The 24,000-nt window shown below is 42.4% G+C and overlaps 1 protein-coding gene across 1 annotated transcript in view; it reads left to right on the top strand.

Annotated features, from left to right (window-relative positions):
* Positions 1 to 24,000, top strand: part of plxnb1b (plexin b1b) — a 94,811-nt gene that overhangs the window by 8,715 nt on the left and 62,096 nt on the right. The window contains exon 2 of the mRNA XM_083771977.1: positions 12,324 to 12,403. The gene's annotated coding sequence lies outside the window, so the exon portion shown is untranslated. The remainder of the gene's footprint in view (positions 1 to 12,323; positions 12,404 to 24,000) is intronic.

Here is a 24,000-nt window from a genome sequence, read left to right as displayed (position 1 = left end):
TAATCTGGCTAGAAATGAACTAGTCCTCTGTTTCAGGGTTCTCGTGCACTTTTAGTAAGGTGTGCGTGCGCTGGCCCCGGCCCCAAAGTCATTTATGGGGGTTTGAACCTTTTGGTGGAATTAGTTTGAACCTTAATTTCTTCTTCTTTAAAATAGTTTATTCATTTGGGGGTGAGTGATGTCATGTGATTATACTGGCAGCATACATATTGGCAGCCCCTCCGTGAACGAATCGTATCCGTTACATGCCCAGTCAGTGTACGCCTGGGGTAGAGTTAAACTAAAGTTGGTATTATTCCGTGGGCTGCCTCTGTGTCTGTGGACGTACTGTATGTGACAAAAGTCCATGTTCCTTGATAATTGAATTAGTTGACTCTACGGAAACATTTCCATCATCATAAAGTAATTTGCTAATGTTCACCGCTTGTATCTTTAGTTGCTCAACTTGCCCTGTTGCTAGCAACATAGCTAGCGATGATAAGCTGTAGGTCTACGGTCTAGCATGATTTGTGCTAAATGCCCCTCAATAGTATGACGCTCAGTTAATCTACTTTCAGTTATTTGGGACCAGTTCTAGTGTAGTTTGTACTCAACCTCATCTCCCCCTCCCATGATGCCAACAGTGGCCAATAACATTAAGTAGATGACCTCTAGTTCTTAATAGATTAAGGGCCCTATTTTCGTCAGTGCTAAACCCCTTATCCCTTCCTTCCCAATTTCTTTGCCCTTTTTACTATTTTTAACATGAATAGTTCAAATAGCCAATCTACAAGCTTATGTTGATGTAGATCGGCTAGTTGAACAATTTTAATGTTTTTCAAAATAGTAAAAAAAAAAAGGTAAATAAGTTTAGGGATAAGGGGTTTAGCACTGACAGAAATAGGGCCTGAGGTGTTTAAAGCAGGGTCTCTAGCCCACTGTTTCCCAAACACTGGGTCGGGACACATTTGTGGGTCCCTTTATTTGTTTGTTTGTCTTTATTTAAAAAAAACATTCCTCAAAGAAATCTAACATTTTCATTTCTCTTTTGGGTCATGGGATAAAATGTTTCCACTGGTTCCCAAACTTTGTATCCCATGAGTAGGCTAGAGTCTATCAGTCTAGCCTACTTGCTAACTTCTTTTAAAGTATGCTGCCACTGCCTGGCCATAAGATGTTAGAAGTGTCACCGTTCAGAACTACTGGATACTCACAAAAAAACCTCCATAATACTGTATCTCTTTGTTGCTCCACGCCCACTCGGCTACCAGGCAGTCTACATGTGCTGCTGCATTCCACAGTGAAAGTGCTATAAAACAACCCAAAAACAAATCAAATAAAACCAGTAACCACAAAAATAACCACACTTACCGACAGTCTAAACTTAAAATTATAGAAAAGTGACTGAACATTCTTTTAAAGGGGATGATATGTTTTAAGCCAAGGTAATTAGTTAACATTAGCAATGAATATAAACGATGACAGGACATTTCCTGCCTGGAATCTGAGCACATTTCATGGTCCATTTAAAATGTGCATGATTGATCATGTGAGAATGCCAGTGGATTCTGGAGCATACTTCTAACATTGGCATTGTTAGATGAGAGAAGGTGGGGACGGGGAGGGTTACCTTGTGTGTTTTCTTGTGCATGTGATACATAACACTGCCCGTGGATCACACCAAGCTGTTTAATCTCCATCTCCACTTGTTATAAAGGTGTAAAATGCTGTCCTGTTGCTCCACTTTCCAAATGACCCTGGGAGGTGACAGTACTTTGCTGAAAACAACAGCAGCATTATTTTATATAGTTGTTATTGTGTAGTTGTTATTGTAGTTGTATAGTCTGATAGTATAAAGTACTTGGGTAGGTAATTAGGTTAGTACTAGGTAATTATTACGACACTGAAGCCGTAAATCATTAAAAAAAATCGGTGTTAGTTGCGGCCCTGCCCCCATATGGTTAGTTCTCAAACTAGAATATATTTTTGTTTTCACTCGTCTTTCTGTGTGGGAGACTGGGAGTGCGATACGCCTTCACGTTAGCATGAAATAGCCCAAGGCCAAGGTGTCGTGCATAAATCAAGTTCCCGTGGAATCTCTGATAAGAGTTCAGGGTTTCTTTTGTATTGTGCCTGCACCAATGTATCATCCTCCCCTTCTACTTCTCCTCTTTGTCTTCTGTGATCCTATTGGCAGATACTTGTACTTGTTGACTGTATCTCAGTGGCCATTAACATTCCTTCCATGGAAACATCAACAGAGCCCAAAACTCCTACCAGGCAAACAAACCATGCAGTCTGGGGGGCCTGCAGGTGTCCGTGAATCCCATCATCAAAAAAACTGCCTAGTGTGCCTAATGTGAGGTCCTGGAAGTCCTGTCCAGTTTGTCCTTTTTTAAACATTATGTTATAATTTAGCTATTGGAAAATAGCAGATCTACAAGCTCGTAGCGCTATGAGCTTGTAGATCTGCTATTTTGGAAAAATCGTGAAAATATGTATTAAGGGTCTGAATCGGAGGAAGCAAGATATGGGATGTTAAAAATATACAGTCCTGCGGTGCCCAGCAGGAGTGAAGTTTAAAGAGGCGAGCTGTTAAACAAAAGTTTATAGCGTAAACTCCCCCTCCTGTTTGACATTATTGACTTGTTCTGTATTTAATTTAGGACTCAATGCATTGTTTCCAGTGCACCAGTCCAGCTGAACTTCACTCACAGGCTTCCACTTTTTCTCACACTGTAGTTAGACTGTCATAATAATACTGCCTGCTTTGTTTAGAGCTAGTGCTAATTCTTATCATTTGTCTTTATTAAGGTGTGCTATATCTTTATTAATTTTTTTCACATACCTTTTATGATGCAGGGATTGTTTTTCTTGTGCTAAACACTTTTAGCCACAATGTGTAAACAAGTCTATTTTAATTATTTACATGATTTCACACATCCAGGCACTTCTTTTGTTCGCTTTCATTCTTCAACACTTTGTAGAAATTGATATTTTTGTGCATGGTACTAGTCCCCCCCCCCCCCCCCCCCCACACACACACACACATTGCACGTGTCCTCTCAGTTGAACACAGATGTCCTAATGAGATCCAGCTGTAGGGAATTCTGGTAGCAGAACAGAAACACAATGCCAGAACACACGTACACAGCGACACACACACACACACACACACACACACACACACACACACACACACACACACACACACACACACACTCTTATACCTAAAACAGACATTCTCAGATGGACACAAACGTATGGTGTTGCTGTCCAGAGTAGACACAGGGTGATCATTTGGGCAGAGAGTACATTCCACAATGTTATAGGTTAACCAAAAGTATGTCAAGCAGTGAGTGAAAAATAAAAACACATTTGTCACACAAACGTTGACATCTCTAGGGAATAAGGGATGAGATACAGCTAGCAAAGTGTGCGCCTGGTATGGGAACCGCCAGGCCGGGTTGCCTAGTGGTAACAATTTTTGTTATTACTCCTACAGATTTTGTTCAAACCTCATGTTTCGCAAAAAAAGGCTTCAGCAACAAAGTTTCTTCCTTGGCCTAGTGGGAATGTGGTAATGTGCATGCAAAGTTTCACGGCAATCGAACGTTCATGATTTGAGGCATTTTGTTCAAAACGGGCCACTCCTGCAAACTTTAGAAGGCAATCTTAGCCAATCACGATGCAATATGAAAAGCATATGTGTTGATCACATAACTTTACTATTATAGATATATGTGTGGTCACATGACTTGACTATTATAGTCTAAGATTTGCGTGATGTTTGTCTCAGATCGGTGAACCAATATTCTCCAGCGGTTGCTCTCCTCTAGACCAGAAAGCAGGCTGGCTAGACCAGGCTACTCACGGACCGACGGACGGACACACAGTGACACATGGATGGACAGGGGCAAAAACATTGTCTCAGCCACGCCTTTGGCCGGAGTCATTTCACATTTCACTGTGAATGTGGCAAGCTCAGTCTCTAGTTATGGCACCTAATCTTGTGATCTCAGTTGAGAGACCAGACTATGAAACCAGGACCCTGGACAGAAAGGCTTGTGGACATTTAGAAAATCTTCATGCTCTAATGTTTTTCCCTATAAACAGCTATAGTGTGGATTCTGTCTGAACACAAACATTAAATGCCATTGACAATGGAGGGAGAATCTACGTCATATGTGTCTGAGCAAATCGGAACATGTATGTCGGTGGGAACCCTTGGGCCTTGGCCAATAAGGGACCACCATTCTGTATGATGTATGATGATTAGAGGGTCCCTCACTTCACACGCGTGTGATTTTTATATTAGGCCAAGGACCCCATAGCTGAGAGAGACATGAAGCAGGGACCCCCATCATAGGCGGAGCTTGAACTTGACGCCTGGGGGTGCGACTGCTTGGCCAATGACACCCTTTATTTTATTATTTTAGTGTTTTTACAATGCCCTAACCCCTAAAAATGAGTTATTTAGGTAGTACAGCGGCTCACACACATACACACATGCACTACAGCCGTACAGCGAGTCATCATATCATGATAAGAGAGATGATTACAAACTACAGTCAGAAGACAGAAGTTAAGTTTAAAAAAAAAAAAAAAAAAAAAATCTTTCTTTTTCCTTTTTTTCTTTTTTTGCCAGGGGGTGCAGTGCACCCCCTGAACCCCCTCAAGCTCCGCCCATGACCCCCATGCATATTGTATAAAATTGTGTCGCAGAATAAACTTTTTCATAGATTTTCATAGCCAGCACTATTATCAGTGTTCATGTTCATTTTCAGACATTTAGCCACTTGATCTTTCACTCTGTACAAAATGCAATCTTGAATATTACTTGGTCTGCAATGTTTTCCCTCTACACCAAACGTAGTGATCTGCTATTTTTGTCTCAAGTTCTCCTCAGAAAAAGCAAGGGTAGGGGTTCAAGTGGTTGATGTCAAATAAAAGTTGCTATCACACAAAGATTTGTCGGCCCCCCTAGTAATTCTGAGCACCCCTTAGGGGTCCCGGGCCCCCTGCTGAAGACTCCTGCTCTCTACACAGCAAATTTGTATTTTGGTCAGCTGATTGGCAAATAAAACTTGGCCCTTCACAGAATGTCTGTTTGATTCCATTTCAAACACCCATTATTAGCAACTTTATACCTTTTCTCTCCGGATATGTTTTACAGTCCCGACTATTACTCACACACATTATGCAGTCGGTACATGCACTGCACACCAACATCAACATGTGCTTGCTCAGTCATCATGACATCATCAGTCTGTCCTCTGACCCTGCCCTCCACTCCCCCATCGACTGCAGACAGTCAATCTGCTCACTTATTGATCACGCCACAAACTGATTACTGCTGTGACCGCATGTCCTACATAGTAGAAGGCAGTTAAAGGCTATGGTGTAAATTTGGTGTATTGGTTTGTACAGTGACAGTGATCTCTGTACTGTACTAAGAAGTGCGGTGCTGTAAAAAGCTGACGCGTAAAGTCTCATTTGACAAGGAATATAAGGAAACAACAACTTTTAACAAATAACTGATTACAGAGGAATGCAGTACCTGCCTTTTTTAATGGATGAAAATATGCGTAAGTGACACTAGTGCATCTACATTTTGCTTGGGTGAGAGAGAGAGATCCGGTTTCAATTTACTTATTTTAATTACAGTTATTAATTCTGAATATTTATCTCAAAAGTATATCTGAAAGCAATCCAGATATACTGTACATCGGTTCAAGACTAATTTATGTGATAGAATGTAGCCTATTAATGTTGGCATGCAGATGATATGTAAAAGAGTTGATGAAGACAAACTTATGTTTACTGTTTTTACAATGGAAGTTGGACTGAAGTGCTAAGCTTGAAGATGTGGAATAAAATGTGAATCCAATGTCAACATCCAGCAGTCAGGTTTATCATCCAGGATCTGGCTACAGCAAGTTGTTTTAGATTAAACCTCACATTTTCATAGAACGGGAATTGTAGTTCATGAAATAAACAAGCAACGCTTGAACAGACCCTTATTTCATGGGAATTGGGAAAGACAGATTGCCAAAGAAATTAGCAGTCTTATTTTGAGAAATTGGATCACAATCTTTTATTTTATTTTATTTCATAGGCCTACATCAAGTGGAAAATGCAGTAGATTTTTCCTTTTTCCATTGAACCTAGTAATGACATCTAGTCCTAGATAAATATTATACATGCCTGACACATTTGTTTTATTTGCATGGCTTCCACCGAGATGAAAGGTTCATGAGAAATGGAATATGTTCCTTAATGTTGTACGGGTGTAATAATATGGTGAATGGTGATTAAGTCGATATTTACTGTACGTCAAATAGAGAAAATAGCTGATCTAGAAGATCACACTGAAATTCCTGTTCATTCCTATGGTGTGGGAACGTATGGCTTGAGAAATAAAAAGGATCAGTCCAATGTGATTAAATACAACAATCTTGATTACCGGTAATACTTAATAGCACAAGAAATAAATTCAAGGTACTAATTAACTATTTAACACACGTGTGCAGTTCACCAAAGAGGTCACACTATTGGGTCACAGGACTCACATAGGATAAGTGCCCTTGGAGCATGTTAGCCTTGCATGCTGTTTTGTTGTGTTTGTAAAGTTATTTTGACTAGATGTGGTGGTCTCAGCGCCTTCAGAGTTTTAAAATGGCAATCCAAGAAAGCGTGACTGTACAGCAAAGAAACATTTTACCCAACCCAAGTCGACATCATTGTTTTTTCCATAACAAGACTTTAACCCATTTTTTCCACCCGTGCCAACTGCCTAAGCTGTAATCCTGGGGGCTACTCTCTCTGCTCTGCCAATCCGGGAAGAGCCCCGAACTGAGATCATGCTTCCTTTAATGTGTAAGGAGGAGTGAGCAGGCCGCTTCTTTAATATCACCTGACAGGGGGAGTTTCGCCGGTAGGACGTAGCACATGGAAGGAACACGTTATTCCAACCAGTTCCTTTCCCCTCCATCAGGCTGACCAAGGGGAGGCAGTATAGAGATGATCATTACTGTATTTTGTGAGGGTACCTACTACCCTAGGGGACACGGGGAGAACATGCCAACCCCACCTGATGAGAGGAGAGAACACGCGCCCAGCGCCCTTGAACCCGGGACCTTCTAGCTGTGAGGCGACAGCGCTACTGACTGTGCCACCCTTGACTTATTGTTGATTGGAACTGATTTGACCTGATTTCGAGGAATACAATTTGCATAGTCTGACTGGCTGGATTTGGCCTCATCAGTTTTTACCTAGTAGCTCACTGACTACTTCGGATAGCCTAATTGATTGCCTCTACTCGCAGTACTCAGTTCTTATAGCGGCGGAAGGCCGGGAGACGGAGATTTTGTTATTTGGCCGGTGAACACACAAGTTTATCCTTAGTACTGAATTGGTACTGAAATTCAACTGGCATTTATGCAACTCACCGATTGATTCCTTGCTATATTAAGCTATCTGCCGTTGCCGATTTGAGCATGACTGGAATCATTGTCCTCAATGAACAGTGATTTTGGTGGCTGTGAGCCACTTTGTGACCCTATAAAAACCACACAAACAAAGTAACCTTTATGTGTTTCTCTCTTTCCCTCTGTCCTTAAATTAGATTGACTCTAAACAGTGTTGCAGCCACTAACGTTATGTGATCTCTGGAGATGTGTGAAAGTCTGACATGCTTGGCAGGGACAGACCAGACCATTGTTGGGAGAGGGGGGGGGGGGGGGGGGGGGGGGTTAGCAAAGTGGAAGCCATGAGACAGTGGGTTGTCATGGGAAGGGAGATGGGAGTTCACTCAAAGGGCGTTTGACCCCTTGCATAGAGATAAAAAAGAACAATGGTAATGGAAGTACAATTTAGGCATTTAGCAGATATGCTCTTAATCCAGAGCAATTTACAGTAAGCAAGAACAACATACATCAAATGCATAGAAATAGTCATCAAGGATCATAAGTAAGCTAAGAACCTAACATCCGTCTAAGAGTAGAATATCTGTACAATGAAACTATAAGTACACTATAGAATGCTATGTCTACATAATATGCTATCTAAATTACATAATTCTTGCCTTTGCATACGCCTGCAAGGTCGTCGTATTGTGCATTTTTTGTATTTAGATCTTAGATCTTATTTAGAGTATATTTATGTGGTTCAGTAATCAGTACAGAGTGTAGAGTAGGAGAGTAGTGACACGCTTTGATCTCGCTGCAAAGCGGGTGCCTATCGGCTATAGTTCCAAACATTGCTCCTATGGTTGGAACTATCCCATTGAGATAGAATGTCAATGAACACTTCCGCAATCCATTGTTGTTATAAAGGGAGTCAACGCTAGTGTCGCCACTCTCTTACTAGATTACTCTGGTTCAGTCCTACTATAGGCTATGAACCTGAACTTGAGTAAGTCAACAGACACTCAGCATATTGACTGCACCTGTGTCTATCACCAATCACTGCAGCCCAGCACTGATTGTGGGAGCTTTACAAAGTTACAGTGTACGGACTGCCATCCAGTACTTATATTCTAGACTTTCAGGTCAGAATTTGTGTCCGATCCTGTGTCTACTGTCTAGGACCTAAACGAACGACAAGAGAGCACACCAGTGCGTTCAGGGCGCATTTCCGAACGCGCCCTTAGTGATACATGACCTTTGACATGATCTAAATGTCTCAATAGAAGAGCAGGGAGACAAAATACAACCACACCAATTGTATCAGTTATATTGACATACAGTACAGATTGGACAAAAGTAAATTTTATTCCTTAAAGAAAGGTTTTAAGTCTACATTCACATTGGCATAATTGGGATCACCAGCAATATCCTATCATATATGGGTGTGGTGGGGATGTGTGTTGTTCCCTTAAGTAAATTAGTTAACTTATGTTATATCGACTATCGTTGACGTTGTTATGTTGTAATGTCTGCATTGTTTTTTGAGGGGCAAGCCCAGTCACTATAGGAGCGCTAATTGCTCATGAACCTCCACAGACCACTATTTACCACAAAATGAGTTGCCATCACAGCATCACCATCAGTTTTCTATTTTTGTGGTGGGCAGCTTTTGGCGTAACTTTTGTTCAGGCATGTAATTAGTTAGGAAACAAGCAATTAGGAGGGCATAAGCCATGTGCTTGCCCAGTGGCCGGAGAGGACAGAACCTCTTGGACAGGATCCTTAGGAGTTATAATTAAGTCTCTCGTTTTCATCCTTCAGCAAAGAAAGAGAGATTAAAATAGGAATTTTCGGTATTTAATTACAGAGTGTTTAGAACCGATGGAATACTGTCAATGGCAGTTTTAAGACTGACAGCTTAACAGCCCAAGAAATGGTGGCATTGTTGGTTTTGATGACGCTTCGTTTTCCTCAGTCACTTAACAGCTGTGGTTTTAAGTATGGGAAATGTAGCCTGCCCTCTTCAAGAGAAGGCAGTAGAACAAAAACATTATGATGCTGTGGTGTATGCCAAAACTCACCAACATGCCAAGTTGAGGGTATAAGCTTGCACTCATGACTGAGAACACCATGATTTTGAAGTCTGTTTTTCTCACAAGTCTTGTTTGTAACTATTTTAGCCACTTTGATGGACTCGATGCTTCCCACTTCTGTTTACAGAAAACTTGCCTCCCTGCTTTCTCATGTGGTGCAGCAGTAATATTTTCTTTTCCGTCTTCATCTGACCTGAGTTATGTAGAACTGTAGAACTTGGCCCCTCTCGGCCCCTTCGAGATGGCTCCTTGTTTATTTGGAGCAGCGGGCATGTTTAAGAGGACACTTAGTACAATGACTGTGATGTCACCCCCCATAGAGTGTGTGAGAACAATTGGCGATCTGTGACCCACCGAATTTGGCAAGGGAGAGTGAACACACACCGCGTCACCAGTAGAGTCACCATACATTCACTAACGATGGGAAACTTGGCTGACATGGGCACAGTCCATTTCATGGCCACAAAGGGAGCCATTAAGGCTTAAATGCATCCGGATCCCAGTCGCCCCTTAACATGAGTGTGTGCTTGGATTTTTATTATATGTCCTTACAACATTTCATCGGTTAACTGATGAGCTTGGTTAACCAAAGCTGTGTTTCACTGGAATAACAGTATTGCCAGATATACTGTATATATCTTTTTGATAAATTGCTGGTACACACCAGGGAAGACTCATTCACAGTCACCCTCCTCACAGGTTAAGTACCACCATGTGACTGTTCCACGAGAGATTCATATTTTTGGTACAGTTACACTTAATACTCACGCAAGAGGTGTCTTTAAGAACTATGCTTTTGAGAATGATAAAATTGTGTTATGGATGGATGTACTTAACTTGAGAACATATTATGTCCACGACTTTCTCTCTCCCTGCCTTCTCACCACAGCGTACTGAAAGGAGTTAATACTTGTATAACTTTCCAGGTAGTTGGGCACTCCATATTTGTACAAATACTTTCAGCTACAGTTAGGCCAATATTTCTCTTTTGGGAAACACACGCACGCACACACGCACGTGCACACACACACACACACACACACACACACACACACACACACACACACACACACACACACACACTTGAGGAGTTGCGTTGTGAGCTTGTAGATTATCTATTTCCGTGTGCGACACAACTAAGTATAAATTAGGCATAACCCTAACCCCAAGCTGAATCATTTCCTAAAGTACAGCCCAACTCTAACACATTTAACCATAAGTTCATCTTTTAAGGACCAGGAACATTTTCCTCACAATGTCTATTTCTCAGATTATATTATATACTTGTGTGGTCATATTTTAGCAAAATGTGACAGTTAATGTACTCACGGTGTGTTTAACAGACGTTAACTCTGTTTGACTCCTCTGATAACGTCGTCTTTGGCCTGTTTGCTCATCCTGATGATGCCTTAATCTTCAAAAAGGAAGCCACAGTCAGGGGAACAAACAACAACACTTCCTGTTCCCGTCAACATCTTCAATGCAGCACACTCTGCTCACTCTGAGTGTAGAAGAGGTATTTGTCTTTGGCTCCCCATTTTCCCCATGAGACTCAGCTCTGGGCCTGGCCGTCACACTCTGGCTCAGTGACAAATAGAGCTATTACATCAGTAAGTGACACAGCTTGGACTTGTTGTGGGTAGGACATTGAATTGAATTGAGGTAAATAAATAAATAAATTAGACCTTACAGATCCAATTGACGACCAATATTCACATGGTGGCTAAATTGCTCTTACTTCATACACAGGCATGGAGTAAGGGCAGCTGGCAGAAAGACGGCTATAGGATTTCCTTAAAACCATCTCCAAGGCAACGATAAGATGCAAAGACAGCACATGTATGCACTAGCTAGCTGGCCTCCAGGCAGGAGCATATCGTATTCACTATACGCTCTCTCTTTTTACTACCTGGAGGGAAGACTGGAGAAGCTCCAGGTTTTACCAAGTGTTAGCCAGGTTAAGGCAACATTCCTAGACAATGAGAGTCATTTCAGAGCTCCTGCGGCCAAGCGAATGATATAGCTCTGACAGCTCTGTAATACCCTCAGAGAAGGAACCAAAAAGTATTAGATGTGCAGCACGCACAGACAGTTTTGTTTTCCTTTCCTTTTCAGCTCTTCAGTAAGTTGTAAATTATTCACGTTCGTTTCATGAAAAGAAAGTCTGTTCAGCTGGATCATTTAAACTCAATCAGATTTACTGGCCAGGCATGGCACTGTTTATTTCAACCCAGCCGTCAGTCCATGTGGTTTTCTTGACTTTGAATACCTTAAGGCAAATACATTCCATTACAATGCTTACTAAGCACAGGTTTATTTTATTTTATTTATTTGAATTTATACCTCTCTAATGCTGTTTCTCTCTTAACCATTCCCCGTTTGTGGCTTTGGGTATTGTTGGCCATTGTAAATGTTTTGCTTTTTTAAGAGGTTGCTCTGCTTGTCATGCTGGGTCTGTGCTCTCATCTTTGTAGCAGCCATGGGTCTGCCTTTTTAAAGGTGACTTTAAAGCATGAAGCATTGCCCCACCATGTTCAGCAGGTTCTTTGTTGTCATCTTGAACAATGGCTGCCTTGTAACCAGACATGGAGGCCTCACCTGCACGTAGCAAGAATTAAGATGACATGGCAAGCGTTTCAAATTGTTTAGGCTCAACTGGTGAATCCTTCGGCTCTGCGGACAATGGTATTTTGTCTGTCTCTTGTGTCTGAAGTCACGGTTTTTCCAAGACTGTAATGGTATAGTTTGCGATGAGCTCCTCGCCTTGTGGAAACACAGGCCCGGGGAAAAAAGTAGTCCTTGTAAAATGTAAATGTTCTAATCACCTGTGTCTTTCCTTCAGGTTTGGACTGATTCTCATGGGGGCTGTATAAAACTTCCAGGAGCTTGGAATGCCAGGCGTAGAGCAGCAGACTTTGTCTGGTAAGAATCCAAATGGTTTTGTGTTTGACCTGATCCTTACATACAAGTTAATATATCATGAATTCATGACCTACACATGTGACAACAGTACAGAGTGCAATGGTTACAGTTACACTACTTGGTGTAAAATGTATTCACATCGCACAGTGGCAAGCATCTGAAGATATGTGGGGTTATCACATATACTCATTACATTGTGTACTTGATCAAATTATTATGTGGTTTGGGATAGGTAGGCATCAGGCAATTAAACAGACCCCTACATATTACATACCAGTATTATTTATCAAAAACGCAGCAAATCTGAATTAAATGGATTCTCAAAAGATCTCTGTGGCAAATGAGTGAAACCTTGTAGAGACAATTTCTCTGTCTTCTCATTGTGAATGAGAGTTGTGCCCATTTATCTAGCCCACCACCTTCACATGTTCTGGTTCATGTACATGAAGAAACATTGTACTTTTAGAATTGACATGAAAATTATACAGAATTATGATATTCTTAAGTTCACAGATTTAGTAATTTCTTTGGTCATTGCTGCAGTTGTGTTACCAAAAATACCCAGATGTGCCCTGGGTAGTAATGCTTACAGCTTTCGAGTTATTTCCTCCAATTCATCTGAATTATACAATAGCTCATCGCCTGGGATTTGAGTTTCCTCTCTTCTCTGACAACTAGCCCCCCCCCCCACCCTAAACCGCATCCCTGCACATTCAGCAGCTATTTAAAGTGTCAACGCTTACGCCTGCTCCCAATTACATCTCCCCACACCAACCCAGAGTCTCTGGCCATGCTGTGGACTCCAGAGCCTGCACCCACAGTAGCATTTTTATCTGTTTGTTTTCATATTTCGGTCTGCTCTCTTTCCCTCCCTCTCTCGCCCTCTCCTTGTGCTCTTGCGTTTGGTTTTTGTTTTGTTTTTTTGACTCAGTCAAGGATTATTGCGTTTTCTCCACAGCTGACCTTGGTTACATAAACCATTGCTTGATCCCCCTTCCTTGATTCTTCCTATATGTCCGAGTTGCCATTCTGACGGCTGCCTGTCCTCCGAGCGATCCCTCAAAGCCCAATGTTTTGATTACATTGTGAAATTGGATCCAGGGCCTTTTTTTTTCTCAGACTGCGGTGGCATGGGGAGAGAGAGGGGGGGGGGGTCAGTTGGCTGGTTGGAGGTTCATGGGCTAAATGCAGGGTGGGGGTCAGGGGGACGAGCACGGAAGCCTCTGTGGTTGTACTGGGAGGGTCATGGTGTGGAACTTGCACCTTCAGCTAAACTGTTTGCCGCCCATCTGCCCACGTAGCCCTCTAAAGCCACATTTATAAATGGTCATACGACCGTGTTTCTCAATGAACATAATCGGTTTTCAACTTTAACCCATTCTGACCTGAGATCGGATTCTAAAAATGTCTTCTACATTTTCAAAAGTAGCAGACCTACAAGCTCGTAGCGTGCCACTCGGTGGCGCGCTATGAGCTTGTAGATCTGCTATTTTTCAATAGCTAAAGCATAACATGATGCTAACACCAAAAGGGGTTCCCGCCCCAAAATGGGTTAAAGCCAACAATACAAACATATTATCCTACGTCGATCATCTTAAATTGATTTTTACAAACATTTAACTCCTTGTACCCTGAATTTGAAATGAATACTTGTATGTGCAACAGGTAACTTTCCATTTAGCTTTCGTTTCCATTTAGCCCTTATAAAAAGAAATGCTTTAGTGCTTGGCTCTTTCAGGGTCTCACTGAGTCACTTCATGTCCACATTAGCTCTCTATGCTTTCCACACGGTCATTATGTTTGCAGCACTGGAGCCAGGCCTGTGATTTGAGTACTGTTTAAACGCTACCTCACTCACAAGTGAGGGGTGTATGTCAATGAACTCACTTATTATTGTCTGTGGGGGTATAGTGTTCTAACTTATAATTGTGTGTGTGTGTGTGTGTGTGTGTGTGTGTGTGTGTGTGTGTGTGTGTGTGTGTGTGTGTGTGTGTGTACTACAAATAGAAGTTCTGTGTATTGCATTGCAGTTAGACTGTCATGAAGTTAAACTTCTTGTTGATCTGAAAGTTATTACAGTGAGCATCACAATTCTTTAAACGCTGCTCAAAGTGCAAGTGTTTTCTGACTTAATTCAAAACATGCACAGTTGCACACACCACGATGAACCAATGCACCACGTTCCTGTCTCTCACTGTGTTTACCCAGCTTTATCACAAACATGTGGGCAGGTGTGCACACATACAACACACGCATGACAGATACACACCAAAATCATAACCTTGCTTTGCATGGACAGCCTTGAAGCATTAATACACACAAGCATATATACTGCACACACACACACACACACACACACACACACACACACACACACACACACACACACACACACACACACACACACACACACACACACACACACTTGAATAATTGATTTTAATCAGGTTTGCCAGGGGACAGGGCAAGGTTGAGATATGCAGGGCAAACTGTTGTTGCTCAACCAATACATCAGAAAGCACAATATAGTCAGTGCTTATATACTTGCATACATGCAGGGGCACTCATGGAGAGAGACACACACACACACACACACACACACACACACACACACACACACACACACACACACACACACACACACACAGCTAAAGCCAGCCGGAGATGAGCAGCCAAGCATTAGATTACATGGAAATGATCAACCATGGCAGACAGGAAACTCGGCAGGGGAGTGAAATGTGCATGTGTGTGTGTGTGTGTGCATTTGACTGTGACACACCTGGCCTCCTACAGACGCTATTGTTTCATAGCAACACACAACTTCACGATGTAGGCGAAAGTTGTCGTCTAAAATGATCATAAAGCAAGACGGATTGTAGAAGAATTGAGACCTGCCACAATGAACACAATGAACACAAGGTTGATTATTTAAATCGCTTAAGAAAACATGAAAATTAGCGGTTAAAATAGGATCACAACTGAATCTTCAATGGCGGTTTAGTGGATCTGAACGATTTCCAAAACGGGCATCTCTCCAACATATGATAATTATGACTGCATCCATGTTGATAGTTTTGATATGACTGCATCCATGTTGATAGTTTTGATATGACTGCATCCATGTTGATAGTTTTGATATGACTGCATCCATGTTGATAGTTTTGCAACTGGGTTCCAGGCCGGGATCCGAAATGGCATCGGTGTGGAGGCTTTTTAAATGATTCTATGCTGAAAAGGAAATACAGAAAGGCCATTCTTGGCCAACTGCACATCCCAATGTGAGTGTGAACTACACTCATGGACATATTGTTCTCGAATTGAACTGCATATAACAAACTATTGGATTGACCAAAGGTGGGGTCCCTGGGCAGTCAGGGAAAAGGGAGGGGAGGGGAGGGGGGGGGGGGGTTCTCGGTTGATTAGTGTGCCTAAGCATATTATCAGACATCTAAAGTAACATTATGAGTTTGATGGCAATCTGGAGCAATACTCAAATAAGCCTGCTTAAGTGAACCTACACTGCTGGAGTCAGAGAATCTAGATCAGGTGACAGTCCTGTCCACACTTCTGGTGGGGGCTTTTAATGGCTTCAATTTAAATTTGATGCCAAAAGTACATTGTAAATATTGTAACTGCAGGACACTTGAAACCAAATTATAGAACAATCCACAACAGATGTATATATCTGTTAACACTGGCATTCCCGAAAACACTTCTTTGTGACTTCCATAATGCTCCGTTAATGGTCCAAGTCAAAATGTCTGACACAACGGGTGTGGTTTGGTGTGTTCCTGCTAACTTCATCTCAGCCCCTGGGACACTGCTGTCTGAGGAGCTGGGGGTTGAGTGTGACTGTGTGACCTCAATGTTTGCGTCACGTTAAGCAAATTACTCCACTCAGGTCATCAACCAAAGTCTGTGACTCACCCTTTTTGAAGAGAGAGTCTGTCCTGCTGTTTGTATTTGTGGAGACTTAACACTGATCTTCCAATGACCCTATGCCAAAGACTGACGAAAGCAGCCTGGCTACCTTGACCTGTGTGCCCATTGGACTAGAACAAGCTACAAATGGCAAGCATGTGAGAATTACTAGCTGTCTGTGGGAAAAAGTGAAATATGCCAGTATTTTCCCCCGACAGATTACCATAATACAATCATGACCTGTAGTTGTACTCAAGTGTGTGTTAGACCATGTGTGAGTTTATACGCATGTAAGGTTGTGGTCATCTCTTCAAAGGGTGGCCTTTGATTGTAAATCTATTCCCTTAGTTTAGGCCCTAAGCATCCCCCTAGAAGGATATTCGTAACCTGAAGAGTGGCGGCCTTGCTCCAGCCTGTCCAGTATGCAATGCATACTACTAGACCAGGCAGCTGCACTAGGATGCATGCACTGACATGTCTCTCAAATTGCCTCAAATCCCACATCGCAACTGTTGCGCAAAGCCAACTTTAACATTATGCTGTCAATTTTTCGCAGTGAATAACTTTTATTACCCCAGGTGATTGTACTTTTGGTGTTGCAAGCGTTAACAAAGCCATGATGTAATCACATAGCCAAACCCATTCTGAACGGGCACCCATTTTGGTGTCGGCATCATGTTATGCTTTAGCTATTGAAAAATAGCAGATCTACAAGCTCATATCGCGCCACCGAGTGGCGCGATACGAGCTTGTAGGTCTGCTATTTTTTGAAAAATCGAAGAAGACTGACATTTTTTAGAATCTGATCTCAGGTCAGAATGGGTTAATCAGACCAGTGTGTTGTCCAGTGGAAACCTCGTATGAATCTGATCTCAGGTCAGAATGGGCTAATCGCTGTGCTTATCCACACAGCCCTCTGTCCTCGGGAGGCAAGGTGACTTTCCTCGAGTGACGGAGAAGGAGCACTCGTAATAGCAAGCAGACCAAAGTAATCAAATCATGTCATTTAGTCTTCTGACGTTCTTCTTCTTCTTTTTTTTTTTTACTACTACATTTTCATCTCGGGAGACTCGTCAGCCTACGTATATGCCTGTACTTCATGTGCACACCAGGATTGAGTCAGGGAAAAGGAAACCAAAGGGGAGGGGGAGAGAGAAAAGTATAGAACAGGCCATACTTTCATTTTGAATGATTGCCTTCTTCTCTTTTTTTTTACTCCCTTGTGCTTTCAAAGTCACCTCTGTCCATCTCTGTCACTTCCTGGACGTCCAGAGAAGGGTCTGGAATCTCAATAATGGCTTGAGCATTTCTGTGACATTCAGTCACTGATTCCGGCTACCTTTCCAACATCTATATCTCGGTTCTCTGCTGTTTAGCCCCCCCCCTCTCCTGCGAGAGGAAAATACTTTTCTAGGACTGAGTTTTGCAGGAAGCTTTAAGCACTACTTAATACTTTGCTGCTTTGACTGAGTAATATTTTCAGCTGCTCAACATCAAAGGCAGACTATGAAAAGGTAAAAAAGGTCAAAAGAAATGGGTCAACCTTGCATTACTTCACAGCTTTGTTTTCTTTTTTTTTTAATCCCTTATTTTTTATTCCTTTTTTATGTACAGTGGCACGGAAGGTATACATGGTTTTGTTGGCATCTTTAATGTAAGTTTATGTTTAATATCAAAATGCGAACAGTAACAGTTCAACCTTTATCGGTAGTCTGAAAGTCTGAAAGTCAGTTTTAGTTGTGGTAATTCTGAGGGACGCCTCCAGCAGAATCTAAATTATGATAAAGAAACAGCATAGTGATTGTGTGTTTTCATTGTGTCTCATTTGGTTTTATAACCCACTCTGCCGTGGCCTGGATAATATGCTCCATTTTGTTATTCAAATCTATGAAAATCGGGGGACCTGTCAGACCCACTGCTAGTCCCACTGCACTGGTTGGTTTTGATTATTTGTTTATTCGTTGGTGGTTCTGTATTTTTGGGTCATCACACCCGAAGTATTCTGACCTAGAATTTGCAAACGGAAGACCATGCATTAATTTAAATATATGCAATAAAGCGGCACTATGTTACTTTCCTCTTCTACCCCCGATTTGAACCCGGTTTCCTGTGCAACTGCTAAAATGTTTACCATTGAGCTAATGGTCGCTAATGGTCATGTTGGCTATACTACACCCGTGGGTCTCAAAGGGGGCGTTCGGATATAGATACTCTGAGCGCACTGCCAATACAAACTAAGAGGTGAGTCTGTGCGCTCCCGGTGCACATTTCCGAACACACCCTTGAGTGCGCACTTGAGTGGATTCCAAATGGCCCCCGTACTTGTGTGTAACTCTGAAACTGTACAAATTGAACCAAATGTACCCAGTGGTGCTAAAACCTTTTCATGTCAAGGACCCCCAAGATTATATGCATTTGGCTGCCGACCCCTATCTGAAAATATTTTGTTCCAAGGGCCCCCAGAGATTATATAAAAATTATATATTCATTCAAAGATTTGCACAAATTGTCACGATTGTTTAAAAATAGTAGATCTACAAGCTAGTAGCGTGGCACAAAGTGACACGCTACAACTCAACTGCTTTAGGTATCAGTGGGAAGCGGGCTTTAGATGGCTTGATTGGAACCAAGCCCCCAGTAAGGCTATCCAACGTTGATGCTTTTCCCTGTTCCCTCTGCTCTCCTCCATGTCGAGAAAGGCATATTCACACAGACGCACGCGCACGCACGCACGTGCACACACACACACACACACACACACACACACACACACACACACACACACACACACACACACACACACACAGAAATTAACTAGAAAATTCGCAATTTTAAATTGCAGAGTGTGGTTGCCGCAGTTGCTTACATATGCACCTCCCACTAATATTTCCAGCCAATTACAATTTCAAGTCACACCTTAGATCATGTGTAAGTAATTCGGAGGGGATTTAACCCCCAAAATTCATGTTTTTGCGAAAATGGAATTGCTTTTGGAACTTGGTTGATTGAACCACCCGCGACATGCGATTCAAATTTGGAATGGATCGGACATTCCGTTCGTGATTTATGGCATTGTTTATAAAATAGGCCCCGCCTACTATCTTCGGACGAGGATTATGGCCGAAGGATACGCACTACCAAAATTCTGCAGTTGGTGTTTTAATCGAATAGGTCCGGAGATCATGTGTGCCGATTTTTGTGAGATTTGGACAAAATCTGTAGGAGGAGGAGCCAAAAGTGTGTTTTGGAGAAAATTCTAATTAGCAGGAATTTCTTTCCTGACAAAAATGGAAATGCAATTTAAAAAAATTGCAGAGTGTGGTTGCCGCAGTGGCTTACATATGCCCCTCCCACTAATGTTGACAGCCAATTACAATGTCGCGTCACCCCTGTGATCATGCGTAAGTGATTCGGAGGGGATTTAACCCCCAAAATTCATGTTTTCGCGACAAACGGTTACATTTCTCGCATTTGCGGCGCCCCCTATGGATGAAAATGGAATTGCTTTTGATTGAACCACCCGCGACATGCGATTCAAATTTGGGATGGATTGGACATTCCGTTCGTGATTTGCGGCATTTTTTGTAAAATGGGCCCCTCCCACTAACTTCGGACGACGATTACGGCCGAACGATACGCACTATCAAAGTTCCGCCGTTCGAGTTTTCATCGGAAAGGTCCAGAGATCACGTGTACAGATTTTTGTGAGATTTGGAGAAAAAACATTTTGTGAAAAGCAAAAAGTGTGTTTTGGACAAAATTCTAAATGGCCGAAAATATATCATGGCGGAAATGGGCGTGGCCTATATGGGGAGATGCGTCATGACCCAAGGAATCCAGGGGAAAAATTTATTTTACGACCTACAATTCAAGAGTTATAAGCCAAAACGTAAAGTTATAGCGCCAACATGAGGCCGACCGATAAAATTATAAACTTATAGGTTAAATAATTTTAGTGATAAGTATGATTTTTTCCTCCAAGTTTTGTAACTATAGTGATTACAGTCTCCGAGGAAAAAATACTTTAGTGTGAATTTTTGCATTTTCCCATTCATGTCAATGGGAAATTTTAATTCACTAATACATTCATATCAATTAAACTATACAACATTTCTCTTAGCAAAACACAAGCACACGATTCCCGATTTTTCCGGTCAATTTGACATATGGCTCAAGTGCGTACAGTCAAAACTGTGGGACAAGTAGTGCGCCAAACTTTGTCTTACTCCAGTAGAATAATACGTAAAGTGTTACAGTTACTAGAGTCTGGTTGCCCTTTGGGCAACCACACTAATAACAATAGTCTGGTTGCCCTGTTAGGGCAACCACACTAATGGACCAATATAGTATAGGAGAAAGAGGAAAGTTGGAGATATTGAGCAAACATGGAGAGGTGCAGAAGAAGTGTGATGAATGGAGAGGGCAGAGGAGGCCGCTTGCGGCGAGAGTTAGGAGATGGAGTACGAGATTGAAAGAGACAATGGACAGATTGGAGAGGGGGTTGGAGGAGGCAGCGCCTCGGGTGCTTCAGTACCCAGAGGTACAGTTAAACACAGGAGACTGATCAATATGTACGTCTGTCCCCAGGTGTTGGGGCGTGCATGACCCCCCAGCTCTCTCACCACGCACACACACACGCACACACACACACACACACACACACACACACACACACACCAGCATCAGTGTCTCCGAGGGACCTTCAAGATGACAAATTGGGACCGATTCCTATTGTTCTCTTTGCCCAGTGCAACAAAAAAAAAGCTCCAATTAGTGCTCTTCTTTGAGAATTTCAGCGAGGAGATGCTGGGGGGGCTGCAAGATGAGACCCCCAGCGTCTACTAACCTCTACGCATGCAATTCATATCTGCTTTGTGCAGTGATTTAAAGTCTGTGAACATGGCCCACCACTATGGAAGTGCTATGTGTGGCAGGTAAGCAGCAGCTCTTGGACAAGTATCAGCTCTGGCGCTAAGAGAATAGTGTTTTCTCTAGGGTAAATTATAGATGATGGGAGGTAGAGGATAGATAGGGCCTTAATAGGGCCTGTTTATTCAGGCAGAGTTGCAGACTGTGCAGAGCTGTTCCTGGTAGATCATTTTTTATTGTTGAAGTGCATGGAAGACGAGGCTATCTCCAGAAAGGGTCTGAAAGGGTCTCACTGTTCTGGCATGGAATTCATATATTTTCTTTTGTTGTTTGGGTCTGTGCACGTGAGTGTGTGCTTGTGCTGTGCTTGTGCTTACACTAATAATAATAATTTATAAAGCGCTTTTCTAAATACTAAAAATAACTTCGTTAATATGGGGTAAAAACTAAGCAAAACTAAAATGTTCAAATGAAACACTGTTGACTTCATGTACGCGACGCGTGTGTATGCAATGCATCTGTGTCTGTGCACACAATAGTAATTGTTGGTCTTTCGTGTAGCTCGGCTAGATCCAGCTTGTGCATCCCACAGTTCCATGGGACTGGCTGGCTACTTTATTATCTGCATGTGAAGCTAAGCACACCTTTTGCCCACTGTTGTTTACTAGTGGTCTTAATGTACCCATGAATACATGAGAGTTATCTACACGAAACTAAGAGAATCATGGTTAACCCATTCTGAACGGGCACCCATTTTGGTGTTGGCATCATGTTATGCTTTAGCTATTTAAAAATAGCAGATCTACAAGCTCATATCGCGCCACCGAGTGGCGCGATACAAGCTTGTAGGTCTGCTATTTTTGAAAAAAAAAGAAGAACGACTGACATTTTTAGAATCTGATCTCAGGTCAGAATGGGTTCATCAGACCAGTGTGTGTGTCCGGTGGAAACCTCGTATGAATCTGATTTCAGGTCAGAATGGGTTAAAGTTGGGGCCGGGTTGCCTACCGTACCCAGGGCTGTGCCAGTCATGGGGTACATGAAGATATAAAGATACGTCCAGAGTTTGTAGCCACTATGCAACCGCTACAAAAGGTACAAAAACATTGAGCTGGTTTCAACTTCAGTGAGCTGCAGTGTAGCTTTGTATCTTTCCATCTTTTGTATCCGCTTGGGTGAACGCAGCATTAATGTGTCATTCAGATTCGGTGCAGATCCGTGACCCGTTGTGAGCTTGTTAGGTCGGCTATTCTCGACCGCTCTTGGCATGCGGCGGATCATAAATTACCCTTAAAAGTTGCATAAAGTGTCCTAGGCATTAGTTATTGCACTGCAAATGTTTTTATTTGATACTTCATCAGTTAAGGATATATGGCGGTATTGTGGCCGTAACTGTAACTCTCCATCAGTTTCAGCTAGTCGGCAGCCATACAGGGAGGACAGAGTAATGACTAGTATTTAAACAGCTCTCAGAGCCTCCACTGATAACAGTGTGGAGGAGAGAGACTGGAATGAGATAGACTGTCAATCCCCCAAGACTGCACACCCTTCTTATATACACATAAATACACAAGACTACTGTGGCGATAATTCAAAGGGCAGATCCCGTGGAGTATAACGGTGCTTTTCATATCGATACTCTGTCTCTTGTGGGATCAAGCGCAAAGCATGCACATATACATAAGCCGTGTCGCGGAAGCGAACCACATAAAAAGATGATGGTTGGCATTTTCTGGTTCTGCACGCTTGGTCGACAGTTTTACGAGTTCGTTCAGCCCCGTTTTCGCCATCCACTTACTGTAGACCAGGGAAGCCCAGGGCCCTGAGCGAAATGGACCATGTAGACCAGGGAAGCCCAGGGCCCTGAGCGAAATGGACCATGTTATCCCATGTTTTGGGTAATTAGTTTGTCCCTGCATGGTCACAGAATGCTCTTTCCATTCAGGTACAAGGATAGGATATTGTCCTGTTGTCTGTGTATTTCTCTGTTAAAGCCTCATTTATAATACTGTTGTGGCATTTTTTATACAGAATTGGATATTCTTGTCCAGAGACACAGTCGTACACAAACTACACATAGCATAAATATGCGTATATTATGGTGTATATTGTATTATTCTCATGTTGTACTTTTGACCTGCCACAGTATGTATTGTGATATTCCATAATATAAAGTAAAAGGGCCTGCTGAGCCCCAGGAGATAAGAACTCGCACAACTGCAATGCGAGTTCAAACTACTGCCAAGGCTTTGTGGGCAAACCAAACACCCCTCCCCCATCAGTAGTTATTCTATATTGAGAGATAGACGGTAGGAAAGAGAGGGAGACAGTGTAGGGCAGGCAACATTTGATCCTAGGCTTTGTGAAGCATTCACATGGTGCCACTGTAGAACATCTGAAAGTTCTTTTTGGCATCAACAACAGTTCAGTGACATATTTTTACTGTACTGAACCGTACAGTACTATGACCATGCTTTTGTCCGTCCGTCCGTGTGTGTCTGTGAACAACAACCAACTAATTTTCGATACAGTTGGTCCGATCTTTTAATATTACTCAGGTTTTTTCCTGATGAGGTCCTGATGGAGGAGAACTGGTCGGAATAACATGTTCCTTCGGCTGGGGAAACTCCCCTCTGTCAGGTGAAAAGAAGCAGATTGGACTCCTCATGCATAGAAGGAAGCATGAGGTCAGTCTCCTGCCCCCCCCCCCCCCCAGGTTGGCAGAGGAAGTGTAGCACCAAGGATTACATTAGATAATTGACACTGGGTGAAAAAATGGGTTGCAAAATCGTGGGATAAAAATTATA

Source organism: Protomyctophum parallelum (genome assembly GCF_964188405.1).
Source record: "Protomyctophum parallelum genome assembly, chromosome: 8".
Classification (NCBI taxonomy): domain Eukaryota; kingdom Metazoa; phylum Chordata; class Actinopteri; order Myctophiformes; family Myctophidae; genus Protomyctophum; species Protomyctophum parallelum.
The sequence above is the reverse complement of the archived record's forward strand: the minus strand, read 5'-3'. Positions and strand labels throughout refer to the sequence as shown.